Here is a 6841-nt window from a genome sequence, read left to right as displayed (position 1 = left end):
TTCGTACACAACTATCTCGTGGCCTTGGTCCCACTAGACTCGCCCCCAATAACGGTCTTCCCTTTACCTGGAATGGAAAAAAAGATCAAGTGAGCCATAAGGCTCAGCAAATTCGAGAAATAATAAACAAGATCCAAGAATATGGTGACACCAAAACGAGTAATCAAAGACTCAACAGTTATATACAAGATTCATAATTTATAACTTGATCAATTCTAAGTTAAATGCATCATGCCACTATGTACCATTATGCAAATGTGCATATAAATTTAATATCAGTATCAAATCTCGAAGGCTCACAAGCCATCAATCAATACATGCAAAAGTGCATCATACACATAAAATCTCACAATGTAAATATGGAGCCAACCTGCCAAGATATGACCACCTCGTCCCGCGCCAGATACTCTAGGGTACCCTTTCTCTCCGCGCAAAATAATAGGTGTGTAAAGATAAATAATACGAACCATCATAACATGAACATATTGACTGTGTACAAAACGCGTCATGCATTCATTTCCATATAAACATCTTTACAATTTATTCAAATGAGCCCCGAGTATTTATATATATTTTTAGATATATAATTTACGTTATTCATGGAATAACAGTAAACGGATGGGATATATTCAACTTTATATATATGTTGTACCACCTACAAGAAGAAAGGATATTTTTTTTTTTCTTGAAACAAGACAATTCCTAAAACAAGACATTACAACAATGTTTGAAGGGGATGACCAAGGTAGAGGCCTGCAATAAGCTTGGAGCTTGTGGCCAAGGATTCGCAGTATGAGCTCGCGGCAGGAGATCGCGGCCATGAGTCTTATGGCAAGAAGGCATATAGGCATGAGCTCGCAACGAGGGTGTGGTAAGAGCTCGCAGAGAGGGCTGTGGCAAGAGCTCGTGGCAAGGATTGGAGGCCAAGGACTTGTGGTAAAGACTTGAGACAAAAGCTCGCAGAAAGAGCTCAAGGTAAAGGATCGCGGCATGGGTTCATGGCATGAGTTGGCATAACGAACTCGCGGCTAAGGCTTGTGGCAATACAGCATATAGGCATGAGCTCGCAGTTAAGGTTTGTGGCCAAAAGGCATATAGGCATAGCTCGCAAGTTGATTTGAATAGATATGCATAGGCTATTTAAAATAGAAGGAATCTACACCAAGCTATTCATCTCGTATATATATACATATATGTGTAAGGGGTTATTCGAATCAAGGGGTGATACATATATGTGTATATATATATATAGAGAGAGAGAGAGAGGGGCTATAGAATCACCCATGAACTATACATTCAGGTTGTCTACCTCTTATAAGGGCTGCTCGAACAAAGGTGGGGCATATATAAGTATATATATAAATTTCTATATAACTTGGCTGCTACGGATACAAACGAACGAAAGTTTGCATCCCTATCAACCAAGGTGCCATTCATTGGAAAGAAATAGGGGTGATGCGAGTCCCCACTACAACCTCAATAAGATTGTGTGTGTATGTAAATAATAATAGAAAACTTGCAGAATATCAAAGAGGATGTTTAAGAACTTGTAGAATGTTAAAAAAGAAAATAGAAAATCAAAGAAGTGAAATACAGAATGTATAAACGAGCTTGCACTGAAAATAAAGTGGTAGTGTAAGAAGAACTTGCCTGTTGAGGATGCAAAATTTGAGATAAGTCCTACCCGCGTGCAGGAAGCAATGCAGCAATAGCAACGAATAGAAGTAAGAGAATAAGATGAAGAAGGTGAAGAAGAAGAACACGGAGAGGAAATGAATGAGCAATGGAACAATGCAATCAAAAAGAGAGGATAGACACTACTCTAAAATAGGAGATTTGCACATAATAACCGTTGGAAAAGAGAGTGCGTACAGATTTACACGCCAACTCCAGAAATTATTGAAAGGTCATTCTCTTCGTATTATAAACAAAAATATCTAGAGGCTCTACTGACAAATGCTAACTTAATTTTTTTTCTTTTCATTTTCTTATTACACTACCAAGTCCATTATTTTCAAATTATTTCTCACCATGGGCTTAAGCCCAAACCACATATACCCTATATATATTCCAAGCCCAACAAGCTTAATTTTTTCACTTGGGTTAGACTCGTGACCTCATTAATTAATTAATTGAGGCCCTTTCACTTAATTTCCTGATTTCATGAACCATAAAATAAAATTATGCCATCTAAATTATTTATATGCCATGAAAGCAATTTATCATTAATTATTAAAAATACTTAGACCCACATTTTAAATGCCATTAAACTGACATTAAGTATTAAAACACCTAGATCCATTTTAGGGTCGTTACAAAAAAAGAAAGGGCCACTAAAACCTATCATATGGAAGCCTAGCTGGTGCTACTGCCTTGCCCAAAACGACAGTTAGATCCTGCGTCAACCATCATATGCACCAATTTAATTTTAAAGTAACTCCACCTTAGTTTTTCAAAAATTACATTTAGACCCCACAACTTTCAGAAATTACCACACACACCATACTTATTATTAACTCTTACACCCCAAATTTTCTAACAACTACTTGCCTATTTCCTAAATACAAAATAATTTAATACCTCTCCTTAGATACACAAATATCCAATAATCACCTCAGATACATTAATTAATAATTATTAACTGTTCTCGAATTATTGAAATGTTACAATTCCAACCAAAACAGCATTGGAATAACAGTTCAAAAGAAATGCAATGAGATGAGCTTATGAATAAAAAATATTTTTAAAGCGGATAAGAAAAATGCAATTAAAATAGGAATACAAAAGATAAGTAACATGGACAAAACAATTTTAGAGTGGTTCAGCCAACTGCCTAATCTACTACCTTAACTCCTCACTAAGTATTTGAAAACATACACTAAAGATATTAGCTTTTAGGGCTCAGCTATAATCTATACACAGTTTTTACAAGGTCAACTGAAACTTCACTTTTACAGGATAAGTAGGAACCACAACTTTTACAAGTTCTGTAGTAACCTCCACTTTTATCTGACTAAGTAGAAAATCTTGTTTTTGCAGACTTAGTAATAACCTATACATGAGACTTTTCCACACTTGGCTCAACCACAACAAAGACATTGCTTTTCAAGCCGTAAGCATAACCTTTACAAGTTTCACAAAACTATGAAATGATATCTTAAGAGAAAAATATAAGGTGTACAATGTTATCAACTATTCTCTTAAACAAAAGAAAGTTATAAGATTGAATGAATGAAGCACTCAACTCTCTTATCTAGAATTTGGTTAGAAAGATATACAGGAAATCTCACCGGATTATAGCTTTGAAGTGAAAAAGAATAAATATGAAGAACAATCATTTCAAGCATTTACATTATCCTAAACATAATTGATTTGCTATGCTTAATTTGGCTCTAAGTTACTCAAATATCAGCAACCATTCTCTCTATCTTTTAATCATGGTAACAACATTGCCTTCTTAGAAACAAAACATTACTCGACTAAAAATATGCTCAGATTTTAATACCTATAAAGATACTCAATTATGAAAATACCATACTTGATTGTACCTTTAAAAGACATAGAGTTTGTATAACACATACTCGAGTAAGTTTGTGTGACACTCAATTAATTTGAAAGATACACTGATCAGTATTTGATTACATCATAAGCTAGTTTTAGATTGAAGACAAGTGTAGAAGTTTTAAAAGAATTATTTAATATTTTGCCTTCAAAAGATTTAAAAAAACATATACTTAGTTTAACAAAAGACTTTTATACTTAACTTGAATTTTTAAAATATTTTCTTAAACATTTAACATCAAACTCAATTAATATAAAACTATATTTTTCTGTTTTGAAGTATATAAAAATACATGAGCCTGAAATTCTCCAATTTAAAGAAAAATATATTTATAAGTTTCATGATTATTTATCAACCAAAACTAATACTTAATTGTTTTGAAAGATATATATAAATATATGAATATAAAGTTTTTCATATAAAATGTTTTGTAAATTATCAATAAACTAAATTTACTAAAAATATATTTTTCAAGATTATTTTCTCTATAAAATAAAATATAAATTTCTCAACACACACCTAAAGGCGCTACAAGCAAAAAGGCTTTTCCCTACAATAGAAAATTTTCGCTATTTTTTTTTCAATAATTTCATTTTTTGTTGAGAGAAAAGACGTCAGGAAAGGTCTTTTCCTTAATCACTAGAAATGGTAACCGCCAATAGACAGGGCAATAAGTTGGTGAGACAAAATACCATGTGCGTATCGCTTGTTGGAATAGAACTCGTGACCTCTTACATAAAAATCATGTCTTTCACTAATTAAATTAAACCACTTTCATTTATTAAAACACATAATTTTATTAATAAACACTTTGACTTACTAGTTAAACCAAACATTTCTTGACCATTTTCAATATATATATATATATATATATATCAAGAAAGGGGTACTTTTGCTGACAGTTTTCAATGCCAATAAAAACTAAGTCCTTTCTCGACGATTTTTGAAAAACAGCAAAAAAAAAATTGTCAATAGTAGTAGTTATCATAACTGCCATTAAAGGATCTATCGAAAAAAAAAAAAAACTTTTTTTTTTCTTTTTTTAGCGAGAGTAGTAGTTGATATAAAATGAAGTTTCGGTTCCTTGTTAACCAAAACCTTATTTGGACTAACAGTAAATATGAAATTGATCCATATTAAAAGTTGAAGAATTAAATTAGCCCAAGCTAAAAGAAAAATTATAATTCCATACAACAAAGTTAGAGAATTGAGGAGTCAATTGGGCAAAAAAATTAAGCAACCTTATTCTAGGCACTAACACACATGCTACATCACTGCCTCTGCATAATCATATTCTTTTTGTACCATATAGATGCTTCATATATTAGATTATTAAAAAATTTAAAAATAAAATAATACAAAAACTTGACAAATAAAGTAATTTGAAAGTGAAAAAAAATTTAAAAAAATCATTTTATTTCCATCTATATCAAATATAGTAATAAAATAAAATAATCTATTCCGCTTTCAGTTTGATTTCCCTTCAAAATCATTCCATTCTATTCTCATTTCCCTTTCCCTTCAAAATCATTCCTTTTGACGATGAAAACAAGCAAGAGTAATATTATTCGGCCACCCTCAATGCCATTCAAGAGATATCACGATATTTCCAATGAAGAGAGAGTAGCAAAATTTCAAATTTTAAATTCCTTTATCTCTGTCACACACACACTTCTCTCTCTCTCTCTCTCATTATCTCTGCGTGACCCTCTTTCCTCTCATTCTGGCCTTCTGTCTGTCTGTCTGTCTGTCTCTCTCTCTCTCTCTCTCTCCCATGCTCCCCTTTGAGTAGGTTCGTTCTTCCCTTCCTCTCGTTTAGGCCATTTCTGTATGTTTCTCTCATGCGCGTCCGATCGAGCCTTCAGCATCTCTTGGGCTCATTCCGGCCATCTCTCTCTTTCTCTCTAGCCCCGTGCGACAACGTCCCTATCGTCCCTTCGGCTAGTTCCAATCCCGATCTATAAGGAGGTAAGTCTTTAGTTTTATTAGCAAAAATATATACGTGTTATTAAGTTTGGCCAAAACTTTAAGCTTAGATCTATAGAGTTTCGGTCGTTGGATTTTGCTGGTTTTTAGGTATGTTGATTGGTGGGCTCTTGCGTATCAGGTGGTTACCTTTGATCACCGGAAACGACCAGCTACAATGGCCGATGGTGGCTAGCAATGCATTTTTATATTTATCCAAAAATTAAAAATTAGATATACTAAAATCTAATTGTTAAATTTGTCATATTTTTTTATATGTTAACTCTCTTGACTTGGTGTTTCTAATGGTAGACTTTGATCGTAGAAGTTTCGGCCAACAGTGGTTGCCGACAACATTGGCTGCGGTGGTTGTGACTTCTGTCTGTACATAAGTACATATATTTATATATATTTACATATTCTCTTTTGTACTTATTTTAATGTATATTGTAAATGTTGATATTTAATATGATATTTAATATTGAATTGTGAATGTTAAAATTAAATTAAATTGGTTGAAATTTAAATGTTAATAAATTGAATTGGTTTGTATTTTTTTTGTGAATCTTTGAATTGAAATTATTAATTTTATTTAATAATTGAAGGGTAAGTAGTTATTGTTAATTTTTTTTTAAATTTAGATTTTTATTAATGTGTATATATATTTTTTAAATTTATATTTATTAATGTGTATAAATTTAAATTTAAATTTACTTCATATAAATTTATATTAATATGAAAGTTGCTTATACCACGGTGAAAACCGTTTTTGTGTAGATAATGTAATAATTACACAATAAATCAACACTTAATGTATATCGTACACTTTATTAAAAAGAAAATTGGTTCCTTGCTTCTAAAAAACGAAAAGCCACTTAACATGGCCTCATCCATATTCACATTCACCCACCAGGGCGTGGATTCATCTTTTTTTTTTTTTTTTCATTTTTAAAAGTAATTTCCTAATCCACTTACTTTAAACCAAAGAAAATATATTTTTAATTAATTTTTTTTATTTACCCAAACACAAAAAGTATTTGTATGGAGTAAATCAACCTGTTATTTTCTATGTTGCACGAAAATAGAAATGAGATACGTTTCTGATAGGAAACGAAAACGTGGAAACGGACGTTTTTCTAAAAAAATAGGCGGAATAAGAAACGTTTCGAAAATGAAGAAACGACACCTATAAGGTGTTTCCATACAACATAGATTACTCTACCATCAAAGTAGGGAATAAGTTGGTACCTCCGTTATTTATTTAAAAAGAATAAAAAATTATGGATCTTAGTACTAAATAAAGTTTTTAAAAGA

This window comes from Diospyros lotus, chromosome 8 (assembly GCF_014633365.1).
Source record: "Diospyros lotus cultivar Yz01 chromosome 8, ASM1463336v1, whole genome shotgun sequence".
In the NCBI taxonomy this organism is placed as follows: domain Eukaryota; kingdom Viridiplantae; phylum Streptophyta; class Magnoliopsida; order Ericales; family Ebenaceae; genus Diospyros; species Diospyros lotus.
This window is presented reverse-complemented; position numbering follows the sequence as displayed.